The sequence below is a fragment of the Dromaius novaehollandiae genome, chromosome 29 (genome assembly GCF_036370855.1).
Source record: "Dromaius novaehollandiae isolate bDroNov1 chromosome 29, bDroNov1.hap1, whole genome shotgun sequence".
Taxonomy (NCBI): Eukaryota; Metazoa; Chordata; class Aves; order Casuariiformes; family Dromaiidae; genus Dromaius; species Dromaius novaehollandiae.
Window position 1 is genome coordinate 1,132,770 of NC_088126.1, and position 14,012 is coordinate 1,146,781.

Genomic DNA, 14,012 nt, shown 5'->3' on the forward strand with positions numbered 1-14,012 from the left:
GTGTTTACAGAAACAGCAGTCACTGCGTGACTGTAGTGGCAGGACTGTCTTGCAGGGACACTCCTAGCAGAGCCTAGCCTTGCCCGTGGTGGCCTGGCTCCTCACACGAGGGTCAAGGTGCTTCCGAGGCGAGGACAGACCACTTTGCGAGGGATTGATGTGGTAGCCTTGGCCACAGCTGAGCCTGAGAGGTTTCTTCCTCTGCAATATAGCTCTCCCTATGCAATAAGGAAGAAATGTGAGGAGAGAAAGCTTTTTTGGTTAAAAAGTGATGGCAAGAGGGATCTAAGAATTGCTCCGTCTGGTTTGGGTGAGATCACTATCAGTCCAGTCCCTTCCACAGCTGTTATGGTCACACTTGTGTCACAAAAATGCCGATGAGTATGGCGAAGAGTGCTGCGGGAAACCTGGGAGAAGTGGACAACGCTTTGGGAAAGCGAGCAAAGCTGATTTAACCCCGTTTAATGTACAGGTATGCCAGGAAAAAGAGGAGCAATTGATTTATCTAAGGTCACTCAGGAAGGCTAAACAGAGAACTAAGAGTTACCGTATCAATTTGTCCCCGACTTGACATGTTGAGACGCAGCATTTCATGCCATGTTTCTGATGACCCAGGCCCCTCAGCTGATAGAAGTATAATACTATTGAAATAGGTAAATAGATTCTAATGTGGAATGGTGAATATTTGGCCAATATATTTTAAATAGCATGATTAGGATAACAGATGCCACGCTGGCTTTCAATCAGAAAAACAAAGGGATCCAAATTCCCAAGGTGTTTTTCATTACCTGATTCAGAGAATCACATGGGTGGCTCTGACATACATATTTCAAAGTGACGCTATGATTCAGTCCTGTGGAGTTTAATACTAGCAACCTATTATTAACATCATAACACCACAATACTTTGCATGTATAAAACATTAGTGGGTGTTTCCAAAACTATTTGAAAGCATTTCCTCAGAACATTTTCAGTAAGTGTTCTTGCCTAGAGGATCCTACAAAGTCACTTTGCTTCCAAGAGATAATTGATAGCATAGAAGTTGCAACATAAATAATAAACAGAAATGTCATCAATGTATGGAAATGAAGGTGGGGAAACAGACCCAGAGACTGTGCAACGTGTGTGTGTACCCTCTGCTCTGGCTGGCAGATCCCCGTGGCAGCCTGGCCAGTACTGCCCAACCGAACGTGCACACTGGACTTTTATCCCACTGGTCGACATGGGAGATTAGGTCTGCTGCCAGGGCAGGCTTTGAAGAGCATCTGTCGGGAGTTGTTGGGAAGCAGGAAAAAAGGCCAGAATCGATGGCATATTTAAGACTTTGGAAAAGCAACATCGGTCCGTGAAGGCTCCTGCTAACGCCAAGCTCGCAGGGCAGCGTCCTCCTGGATCACGTGCCTTGTACTTGGCTGCCTGGGAGACGCTTCCAGCTTCTGCTGTTCCCGCCTTGGCCGCATCTCCAGCCGGGAGCCTCGTCCGCGCAGCGCGGCGGGAGGAGCAGAGCTGCAGGCGGGAGGAGCTGGTCGCGACTCCGCGGGGCTGCCTCCCCGCCCGGGCCCGGGGCCAGGGCGAGCGCTGGAGCCAGCCCAGTTCTCTCACGCATATATATACATACATATGTTTGTATATGTACATATGCGTATGCATTTTCTCTTACTTGTATTTATTTGGTTATATAAAATCAATGATCCAGAAAGTAATTGTACCAGCACTGTTGGTAAAAGACTTCAGATAGCTGGAAAACGGAAATAGCAAATGCTGTTCTTATTATAGCAATTTATATTGCTGTTGTTGCAATATAAAGATATGACTTTGTCTCCTGTTTTCCCCCTGGATTTAGAGGGGGGTTGATTATTGCTTTCCTCTTTCAAGTAATGTCTTATGTTTTTGTAACCCCTCTTACGCTCTTCTTCCCTAAACTAAACAAATCAAGCGTGCTGGATAGTTTCTGTGAAATCAGACCAAGAGGAAACTTTAACGAGTGGAGATGCCCCAGGTAGGCAACCTTGCAATCAGAGAAGGAAGACCATGTAAACATTTATTTAGAAACGGCACCAGCATCCAGTCTCCAAACCCACGACTTTCACATCTTCATTCCAGCATGTAAAATCCCACAAAGATCTGAGAAAGGAAATCTGATGTGCACATATGCCAGGAGGGAAGGGGCTATTGCAAGATTTCTCATTAAATTCAGAATATATTGAACAGTTGTACAATTCTGTAATAAACTTCATGGTTATGTCTACATTGCCATTAAAACTGTGGCTACAATTCATGTAGACATAGTAGATCTAGCTTTAAACTAGCGGGAGGAGCTTTTTCAGGCCGCACAGACATGGGATGGAAAGAGCTTCCTCCCCTTGTGCTAAAATCCAGATAGGGATCGAGATTCACCTTCCTGCCTCGTGTTGCTTTCATCTGGCCGTGTGATATCCATGAGAACTCACTGCTGCTGCCTTGTTTTTTCCCTCTGTTGCCTTTCTAGACCTCCAGGGGCATGGGAGAGGCAAGAGTAAATCCTGTGTTTCTGTTTTGTTTTGTCTTTTTTTTTTTAACTTATCACATTTAGGTCTCATTCTCATAAAGGCACAGACAGGTGCTTCATTGCTAGTCAGCAGAGCAGTCTAACCAGATCCAAAAGACGAGTCACGCTTTTACGGGAAAGCATCTCAGTAACAATTAAGAGGAGCAGAGAGCACTCAGTCCAGCCAGAGCTGAAGGGCATGCGTGTGCACAAGTCGGAGTGCTGAGCGTTTCATTAGGAAACCGAGAAAGAGAGACCGCATAAAAGAACTGTTCAGTTACAATGAACTTAAACTGATATTATAGGTCCTTATTTTCAAGAAGAACATGTCTGCAATTATTCAGTAGTTCTAGGAAGGCATCAGCTGATTTACCCTTTCAGGCCTATGCCAGATGACAACATTAGCAACTGCTAAGGCCTGTTGTGCAAGACTTGAGTTCCCCTCACAGAACACGGCTCTATGGCACAATAAAGGAGCGTGAGTCGCATTTCAGACCTCCAGGACAAATAAGGTTTTCTCAGGACTACTGCAGAATTACCCCCAAACTTGAAAGCAAGCTACGAGGAGAAAAAAAATCAAGATTGCGTTTGAATGCAGCGTAGTTTTAATGGCGGGAGAAGTACAGCACGCATTTGACAGAGACCGTCGCGCAGAGCACAGAGGACGCTTCCCAGGGCTTGGGGAGGGCCGCAGCTCCCCGCACGCCGGCAAGCGGGTCGGCCGGGCGTCACCGGGCTGCAGCTTCTCCTCCGCGGTGAGCGCAGCCCGGGGCTGCCGCAGCAGGAGACGCGGCCGCTTCAGAAGCCCCCAGCGCTGCAGCTTCCTCCGCCCAGCGAGGACGCTCCCGAAGTGTACGACCTCCTGTAGCCAGAGCAGCTCCCGGCGCCGAAGGACCTGCCCCCTCCGTAGGAGCCCCCGCCGAAGGAGGACCTGCCTCCTCCGTAGCAGCTCCCAAAGCCCAGGGAGCTGCCCCCGCCATAGAAGTCCCCGCCGGAGGAGGAGCTGCCCCCCCCGTAGAAGCCCCCAGAGCCAAACGATCTTCTACCACTGTACAGGATCCCAGAGCCAGAGGACCTGCCCCCCCCGTAGGAGCCGCCTATTCCCGAAGAACTGCCCCCCCCGTAGGAGCCGCTTATTCCCAAAGAACTGCCCCCCCCGTAGGAGCTGCCCCCGTAGGAGCCCCCAGAACCGAACGAGCTTCCAGATTCAGCTGAGCCCCCTATCCCCATGAAGCCCCCGTCGATGGGCAGCACGGTGCCCACGTAGCTCTCCTGGGGGCAGGAGCTGAGGATGGGGCCCGGGAAGGTGATGATCACGGGGGGTGCATAGACCACGGCGCGGGAGTCCCCGCAGGAGGTGACGCAGGGCTCGTTGCAGGCGTCGACCCATGGCTGCGGGCAGGTCACGGGACATGGTGGATAGCATCTGCTGCTCAAGAGCTGTCCACCTGAAGACATCTTTTGCGATGGAGATGAACCTGCAGCACAAGTTAAGGGGTAGAAGTAACACACAAGTGCAGCTCTACACCTTTACACAACCTCTGTTGATGCCAAAAGCTGTATTTTTCCTGCTGGAATATATTATTATATTTCCTACAGTATGAGAATTACTCCTGTGGAGATATATATTGTTAACCCAGTCTGAAATATTGTTCTTCAGTATGTCCAAAGCTAGATATTACAGACACAAAGTCACCTTCTGTTGCAGTCCAGTATCACTGTCAGTAAGGGATATAGCTTTCTAAAACACCTTTAGCTTGTTTTTGTTCTGAGAGCATATCTTACCATCTTCCAGCACCAACCTTTAGTTCTGCTGAGGACATTCACCCATTTAATAATCTCAGCTATTGGGTTTTTTCCTGAAAACAGTTTTGACAGATTCTGTACTTGGAAACCGACAGTGGTTCTTGCCATCTAGTAATGTGCATGTATATATATAAACATATATATACACAGTTATTTTAAGAAATGCCAAACTAGTCATGTGTAACATTGGAGTATGGTTATAGCTGTGAACCAGTGGAATATTTAAGTTCCAGCCTCCTTATTTAACTAACAGAGTTTAATCGACCTCTTCCTCTTGTGGCTTGGCAGAACACGGCCTTACATTTTAACACCTGCACCTACCAATGGCTACTGCTGAATGGCTACAAAAACTCATCTATGGAAGAAATAAAACAAAACCAATATTGCTGATCATCGCAAGATATTGATGTAGGCTTCATTCCCAAGTTAAACACCAATAACAACATCCCCAAAATTATAAAAGAACTTAAAGAAAGAGAGCTTACCAGGTTCACAGAGAAAAACAGACGAAGCGAAGTGGCTGGTGAACCTGGAGCAAACGCTACGCGTTTATATACTCTTTCAGACTGCCGCCAGGTATGCAACACGTTTTTGTACATGGGGCTTAATAGTTAGCCAGCAAAATATTTTGCTGCGTAAGCTTCTTCTAATTGCGATAAGTGTTTTGATAACTGATAATCGTTAGTAAATCAGCCTCACATCATGCAAAATGTGCAACACACCCTTTGTCTTACTTTAATCCCTAAATAGTTTTTATATCCTTTTTATTAGTAGTGCCACCTCCTGACCTCATTTGAATTGCAGTGGCAGTGAATCGAGCTCCGTTTGCTTAGGCTACCTTTAAGCAAGCTGAAGACGAGAGTTTGCTTCTGTCAGGAGAAATATTTTCTGTTCTGCAAAAGACTCCATTTAAATTCAGAATCACAGAGAGATGAGAAAATTGCGCATTTCATCTTTGCAGCTCCTCAGATGGGGCAAATCATTTTTTCTGCCAGTCTAACAGCCACCCACATAATTGTTTCTAAAAGTGCTTTACCAAATGCCCAATGTCATTCAAGTATGTACAAAGAAGCACCATGGGAGAACATGAGGGAATTTTGATGTCTTCCTTCTCCTTTTATCGTCTTTCCGGGGACCTGAAATATTCTAGCAAGATGCGCTGCCATTGCCCCAGCCAAAATAAAGTCTCTTTGGACAAGGAATGTATGTGCATAGAGTGTGTCTAATGTGTTTGAATCTAACCCAAAATACAAGCATCTTAAGAGGGGCACAGCCTCTTTTTTCAAGAAAGCTACTCCAGTATTCCTAGATTAGTATTTAAAAGTCTCATATATTAGTAGATACAAAAAGAAGTCTCTAAATAGGAAGATATCTCTCTAAGAAAAGTTTTCTCTGTCAATAATCAGAAACACTGGGAGAACATTAGAGCAATATTTTTGCAGCATTACAACATATAAATATGATACTGATATGTGCCAGCAGTATCAAACACCCTACTTTAATGCTTTGTTTCTAAATCAAAGTAAAGTAATTCTAGATTTTGACTCATAGTCACGGGGAGGAAATAACTGCAACCTATCCGGAACTCTGTGGTTGTTTTTCCAAACTGTTCCGCTTTTCACATTATGTTTAATGTTTCTATCTCGCACTTCTGGCATTTTCAAGCCTGATTAGAAAATGGAGCATGGGGACCTTATAAGGTTAAGATCTTGCATCAGAAGGAGAGCGAGTTCTGTCAGGCATCAGTGGGCAGCCCTTGATTTAGCAGTTTGGATTGTCAGCAGTTCTTCCTGAGCTCCTCAGTTAATGCAAACATCCCAGTTTCCCGCAGGTGGGTTGAGAAATACCACCTTACATAAAGGAACCTGGACACTGATTGCTGCTTCTCCCCACATTTCCCCACTTGGGTGACTTGGACAAGCTACCCAACTTTTTGCAATTCAGGCTTTAAAGAAGAAAAATAGAATATTGTGCACAAAAGCAATTTACGAGCCTGATAAATCCCGCAGCCAGATGCACCTAGACTCACTCCCTTTTCAGCTCTAGTAAGGGCCAGGGATGATAGCAGCTTCTAATTGACTTTGTCAGATTTGGAGGATAAAATAAAATGCAGGGTGTGTGACGCTTGTCAACTGACTTGGAATCGAGAATAAACTAATGATCATATCACTTATGAGAACAATTAGAACAATTACAGAAATAATCCATACAGCAAAACATCGTTTGGCAACACGCAAGGAGCTCTTGCACAAAGCATGGCTCACATGCTAATGGTGGTCTGAGAAGGTATATAAGAGCACTGTGAACACTTCAGTCGCACAACAACTGCTCTTCTGCAACTGCTTCTACACTTCTCCAGATTTGGTAAGTTGGATTTCTTTCATTCCCTTTATGAACTATTAGGAAAATATATTCATTGTTAACTAAGGGCTCAGTCTTCCACAAAAAGTGTGATGCTCAGCTGTTTCTCTTTTCCAATATACACAAATATATATATATGTAGTCATTTAAATGTATGCCTTTGTAGCCACAGACATTGAATTATAAGACTGGATTCTCCTAGACACTTGGGTTGGTTCAATATTGTTAATAAGCTCTCCCAAAAGAGGAGCTACTTCCAAAGACATGCAGAGCTTGGCTTTGCTCTCCATGATTCTCCATTTGTATTTAGCAGTAAAAATCAAGTTGGGAAGTATCAGGTGTGTTAGTGCATGCATGTGCAATAAAACTTCAGAGAGAGAAACATAAATTTTTCCGAACTCCTCCTTATACCCCTTTTCCTTGCTTGCAAAAGAGCCCAGATCTACAAGCTCTTTTCCATCTGGCTTTTGAGCATTGCACTTATGCTTTATTGCGTGATGCAGGTTCATCTCCATCGCAAAAGATGTCTTCGGGTGGACAGCTCTTGAGCAGCAGATGCTATTCACCATGTGAGGTGACCTGCCCGCAGCCATGGGTCGACGCCTGCAACGAGCCCTGCGTCACCTCCTGCGGGGACTCCCGCGCCGTGGTCTACCCGCCGCCCGTGGTCATCACCTTCCCGGGCCCCATCCTCAGCTCCTGCCCCCAGGAGAGCTACGTGGGCACCGTGCTGCCCATCGACGGGGGCTTCATGGGGATAGGGGGCTCAGCTGAATCTGGAAGCTCGTTCAGTTCTGGGGGCTCCTACGGGGGGGGCTCCTACGGGGGGGGCAGTTCTTTGGGAATAGGCGGCTCCTACGGGGGGGGCAGTTCTTCGGGAATAGGAGGCTCCTACGGGGGGGGCAGGTCCTCTGGCTCTGGGATCCTGTACAGTGGTAGAAGATCGTTTGGCTCTGGGGGCTTCTACGGGGGGGGCAGCTCCTCCTCCGGCGGGGGCTTCTATGGCGGGGGCAGCTCCCTGGGCTTTGGGAGCTGCTACGGAGGAGGCAGGTCCTCCTTCGGCGGGGGCTCCTACGGAGGGGGCAGGTCCTTCGGCGCCGGGAGCTGCTCTGGCTACAGGAGGTCGTACACTTCGGGAGCGTCCTCGCTGGGCGGAGGAAGCTGCAGCGCTGGGGGCTTCTGAAGCGGCCGCGTCTCCTGCTACGGCAGGCCCGGGCTGCGCTCACCGCGGAGGAGAAGCTGCAGCCCGGTGACGCCCGGCCGACCCGCTTGCCGGCGTGCGGGGAGCTGCGGCCCTCCCCAAGCCCTGGGGAGCGTCCTCTGTGCTCTGCGCGACGGTCTCTGTCAAATGCGTGCTGTACTTCTCCTGCCATTAAAACTACGCTGCATCAATACGTTAGGCTAATGTCTCCTTTTTCACCTTTGCACCTACAAACCACTTTGATTGTGAAACACTGCCGTGCAGCTGGCGGAAAGCCCAAAACTTTTAGGCTTCGGTCTTTAAAAGAGAACTGGGCTCCTTTAGTAGACAGCAGGATGTTTTAGGAGTGGAGAATGCTGCTCCCTGTGACACGTTTCAGAGTTTGTGGCACGGGACTGGAATTCCACTTCCCGAAGGTGTGCGGTTACCCTGTCTCCTAACTGCAGAGCCACAAAAAGATTGCAATCAAATTATCTAATTGTTTTCAAATGGAGCCTATTTCTTCAGTCATATTAAGGCTTTGCTTGAAGCTCATGAGTTTCTTGCCTGTAACGATCATTAAATTAGTCATAAGTTTCTGTGTCCTCTTAGAACACAGGAGAGAAGTAACTGCTTAATTGCGTTACTATTCTCTAAATTCTTTTTTGTCTATCTCCAGAAAAGCTCTCAAGTAAATTTTGCTTTGTTGCTATTTTCACCTTGGTTTTAACAAGGAGATAAAAGTTAGATTTTTCAAAGGGGGAAGAGGAATCTGGGATAGGAACATTTTGTGTTTTGGTTCTGCTAATAGTCCCTGTATTTCATTTCATCCTTCATGAATTCATGAACATGAGTGCTTTTGTAGTTTTAGTCAAATAGAAGCATCAAAACAAACAAACAAAAACCTCCGTTTGGTTCCTGATCTCCCTCATATATTGGCCATGTAACAGTCAGATTGAATAGAGCCAGATTTTACTACATCTTTAGCATTCGATAGACTTATCTTGGGAATTCATCCATTCTGTCTCCTCATGTCTCTTTTCCCAGCAATAACTGTGGAAAACAACAACTCCAGCCACTATTTCTCAGTCTGGCATCACTCATGAAAGTCTCCCTTTGCACAGCCCCGAGACGTGAATGCACCTTGTACTGCCACACGAATGCAGCTCTGACAGGGCTACAGTCAGAAGAAATTCCTAAATGCCTTCAGGGATTCAGCATTGCAAGTTCAAGGTGGCAAATCTGGGAAATCAAATAAGGTTTATGTAGTTGATTTTCCATAGTTATCATACACAGTCCCCAGAGAATTCTGAAAAATGCCAGATAAAATGTATTTTTGTATTGGCTTGCATTCTTTAGGCACTTTTGAAAACATAATTACATTGCCTGAACCTCAGACTTCCCATGGGAATCACTATAATTCCTATAAACTGAGATTCTAATCAAAATATGGTGGCAGAATGAATGGACAGATTCCTTCAGAAGAGAAAATCTGGCTGTACTATAGAGAGTAAAGAACCTCATGAATTTTCAATCTTCAGCCAACCACATCACGTCTCTTGCACTTTTTTTATCTATGCTTTTCACTGTCACTCAGGGAAAGAGAATATTAAGCAGTCTGACCTGCCCTGAAAAGGTCTTACTTCTACATCTGGCACTTTTGGATCTCATTCATTACTTGTCATGAAGTGAAATAGTTGCGGTGATAGAAAATGATTTATTTGAGGGTTGTCTATGCCGAGGGAATTCTGTTTTCAAACTGGTGCTATCTGTTCACACATCAGCACAAACTACTGAGTCAGCAGCTTTAGAAACCTCCACGCCGTATGGAGAAACAATCCTGAACTGCTTTGCATGCTTAAATTCCGAATGCTTCATTCAGCCGTCTGTTTTCACAACACCTGTATTACCCAGGCAATTATTATCATATTATCATTAAAAAGGGATATTTGGTGCTCACAGGCTATTTAACACGCCCTAGAAAGCCTAATAAGCTAGTGGAAAGGACAGGACAAAAATGGTTTGGGGGAGAAAAAATAAACTGAACAGAATTTTAAGATGCAGAAGGATTTCCATACAAAAGAGAAGTGGGATACAGACCTGCAGAATGAAACAGCGCAGAGCAGAGGGAGGGCGTGCACCTCCTCAGGTCCGGGGGAGGTTAGAGCATGCATTGCCTATAAAAACATCCCTTTCCACCAGCTCTTGTTCTTCTCTTCTGTTGCAGTTTTACTATCAATGTCCCAATTTTGGCCCTTTCAGATTATTTGTTTTGCACTGGCACAATGAAAATAGAGCTCTATAATTGTGAAGTGATTGATAAAAGTTGTTATTAATTAAAGATAAAGCATAACATGGAAGGGAGAGGTGTGGGGCTGGATTTCAGAGGTACCAAGCAAGGGTGGTTCCTGCTGACGCAACGGGCTTTCGCCAGCCCCAGCAAGAATCTGGATCTTGCGTTTTCATCTCCCAGGTTGCAGGCTGCCTTAAGATGAGCTAGAGCTTCCAGAGCAGGATCCATGGCTACGTCTGTAGGACCCTTTGCTTTAACAGCCCCCAACCCCAGAGGAACCCCCAGACCAGTCAAGAAACCATCGCACTCACGTGTCAAATCTGTTCCTTTCCTTTCAGAGATCAAGAGAGCAGGAAGGCTGAACTGTGAGATGAGGAGCACCTGGAGAAGAAGGATGAGCTGCACCTGGTTTATATTGGGAATGTGTTGACACCTGAGCATGATGGTTTCTTGACCGCATGCTGCGTATTCCAACTTAACCTCCAACCTGCCAGAGCAATGTCGAGCACTATCAGCTCCTGGTGATTGTCTGCTTGAGAGGTGACGTGTCTGCAAGCCCTGTGTTAGACGGTGTGAGGATCTGAGAGCTATGGTGTACCACCCGCTGGTCATTGTCCCCTTAGCAGGCCCAAATGTGAACCTGCCCTCAGGAGACCATGGTGGGAATGATTCTGCCCCTGCTGCACAGTGGGAACCAGTCCATTTCTAGGGACATCTCCGGTATGGGGGGCTTCTCTGGGATGGGGTGCTCCTTTGGGTCTGGGGGCTCCTCTGGGTTGGGGGGTGGTTAAAGCAAAGGGTCCTACAGAAGTAGCCATAGATCCCACTATGGAAACTGTGGCTCCTATTAAGGCAGCCCAAATACCCCCAGACTGCAGAACAACTTGGGAGATGAAAGCACAAGATCCAGATTCTTGCTGGGGCTGGCTTTGGAGCTCACAGATCTTCCTGTGCAGGAAATTATCTCCACTTGTTTTTAGTGGCTGAGCCTGGAAGGGGTCATTTTTGAGTGCTTGTTTGAACTTGAGAATATTTTGGGTAATGTGGTTTGCAGAGGATGAATGCTTTATGCAATTGCATCGGCACGCTACTAAGAGGTAGGAGCTAGTGATTTTTAAGCTGAGCTAGGAACGTCTGTACAAACTATCACACATGTGACTTCAGTGAAGGTGTTACCTTACAATTTCTAGAGGAGAGTTACACCCCCGCACAGTTCTTACTCAACAAGCTGAGGAACGAAACATGGTGCAACAGGAGTGAAAATTACTGGGGCATTGCTGTCTCAGTCATACCTGCACTGCACTGGAGCAAAGTTGGACATCGCTGAGCTGAGACCGAAACTAGAGTCACAACAGCCAAGCTGACTCCTTTGGTGTCCTTGGGACCCTGCTGTGTACACAGCTACACCTTTGTGCCCAGCTCCAGTCTGCAGCTGAGGATAACACTTTTGCACTAGGAGAAAGGATTTACACCAAGCGAAAACAATCCTGCTTTTATTACAATAAAGATATTTACTGTCACTTACAACTATGGATTACAGTCCAGCTAGTGTAACTTCATTACTTTGCTTGATAGACTGCTTAAAGTAATGCCATTACTGCTGGGAAATACAATTCCAACAATATATTGTCAATATTATGGTACAGCGCATCGCATGGATAAGCTTGTAATAGGAGTAGAGCAGTTTGAAAATTCCTCATAAGATCTTATGCCGATTGAAATTCCTGCTTCACAAAAAACCTTGCAGGCACATTATTTTAAACATTTGTTTAAAAAAATACCAACGAAAAAAAATGTTAAAACCAGCTGCAAAGTTAAGGTGGAAGAATTCATTTCCCAGGCAGTTCAAGCAACAAGCATGTGTGAGGCACGTTGCGATCCTTAATTTTGAGTGAGCGCAAGGGCATCCACGTAACAGTTGCCTGAGGGATCCCACAGTGATGCTTAACAAGCTCAGATAATTTACAGCATAAATGCTCCAATTAAATCAACAAATCACAAGGATTAAGACAATCAAAGGAAGGAAATGAGCATTTTGTCTGGCACAGCCTACGCACAAGCCCTCTCGCCGTGAACAGAATCGTGATCAAAAGGTCTCCCAAAGAAAGATATTGTTTCAGCTGCCAGGATGGATTTCTCTGCTTACTTCAGGGCATGCCCCTCGGTGCAAGACCTTTGTTTTAACGCCCGACTCTTAGGTGCACATGGATAAACTCCCCCTTCCCTTTGGCCCTGCTAGCCAGGGACACGCAGATCTGTGCTAACTGATTTCTCCTTGGGGTCTGCAGCGAGATGAGCTTCTTTACCGTCAGGGTTCGACGGAGCAGAGCACAGCCTTGCCTCCCGCCGGAGTCGGGACGCGTGCCGTCATTCCGACACCCACTGAGCTGCTCGAGGGTTAAAGCAATTTCCTCAGGGATATTCAAGACTCGTCTGGAAATGACCCTGCGTAGCTGATCTAGCTTCAGAGTCAGCTCTGCTCTGAGTGGGGACTGTGTCAGAAGATCTCCAGAGGTCCTTCCAGCTAAAGTTATTCTCTAATCTATTGTATTTATTAGTATGTATATTATGAAACACATCAGAAAGTGGTAATAAGTCACCCTAATGAAGAATTCCTTGATTAACAGGTCAGAGTTGATGGGCATCTGAACTCTGCAGAAGGTCTTCCTTGTTCAGCCTCGTTTGTAACCAAAGGACTGCAGAGAAATGAAAGCCAAAAGACAGTGCTGTGATGCAACAGGACTTTAATACAAACGAGAAGTGGAATACACTCTTGCAATACAAGGCAATGCAGAGACAAAGAATGTAATTTCCATTTCAGCAAGGACCACAACCAATTAGTCATCCAGAGGAGCACGCTGCTCACATGACCTTCTTCTCTCAGCTGTACACTTTCACAGTCCAGTCCCATTGCTTGTTTTTCCTCTGTTCAGGTTCGGGAAGAACAAAACATAGTATCAGCAGAGGGTAAAGTAGTGCAACATTGGGATCATAAGCCTTAGACAAAATGTAACACACAGGAAGAAGGAAAAAAAAAAAAAAAAAAAAAAGTAGGCTGATCTATAGAGATCCCAGGCATCCACTGCTCCTAGTGACTTCAGCAGGAATAGGGCTGCTTGGCATGTCTGACATCCCGGCCTGTGTGTCAGCTGTTAGTTTGTGTCTTATTGGTTCTTGTCTCAAGAAACTTTCTTAAAGACTTAACATGACCCATAGTTTCCGTAGCGATACCTATAGACCCCTCTATTGAAAAAGGGGAAACAATTTCTACCAAATCCTGAAGGAAACGAGCTGGGGTAAATACTGCTGATGCGAGAGCCTCCACCACCGTACGAGCCCCCCCTGCCACTGTACGAGCCCCCAGAGCCGTAGGAAGACCCCCACCATAGGATCCTCCAGATCCATAGGAGTTGGCCCCGCCACCGAATCCCATGCCCCCGCCTCCGAAGCCTGTTGCACCCTCAAGCTCAGGCACGGCGGTTCCCACGAAGCTTTTCTGAGGGCACGAGCTGGTAATGGGTCCTGGGAAAGTCACAGCGATGGGTGGCACAGACGCGAGGGCTCTTGAGTCTCCGCATGAGCTAATGCGGGGTTCCTTCCAAGCGTTGACAAGTGGTTGTGAGCACGTCACTTTGCACGGTGGAGCGCAGCGGGAGCTAAGCCTCCGCGCGTAGGAAGACGCCCTTCCAGAAGGCAAGTCAACCTGAAAGGCAGAGTGTGCAAGGGCCTGGCAGAGCGGCAGCCAGAGGGGTGAAAGAACAAACAGCGTTATAGTAACTTGGGTTGTGCGGACATGCTGAATGGTGTTCATCTGACCAGATGTAGATGTACATGTCTGAGTGGAG

General features: G+C 46.5%; 1 pseudogene; it reads right to left on the reverse strand.

The window, feature by feature from the left end:
* Positions 1 to 13,196: 13,196 nt before the first annotated feature.
* On the reverse strand, positions 13,197 to 13,978 carry LOC135323854 (scale keratin-like; annotated as a pseudogene).
* Positions 13,979 to 14,012: the final 34 nt, after the last annotated feature.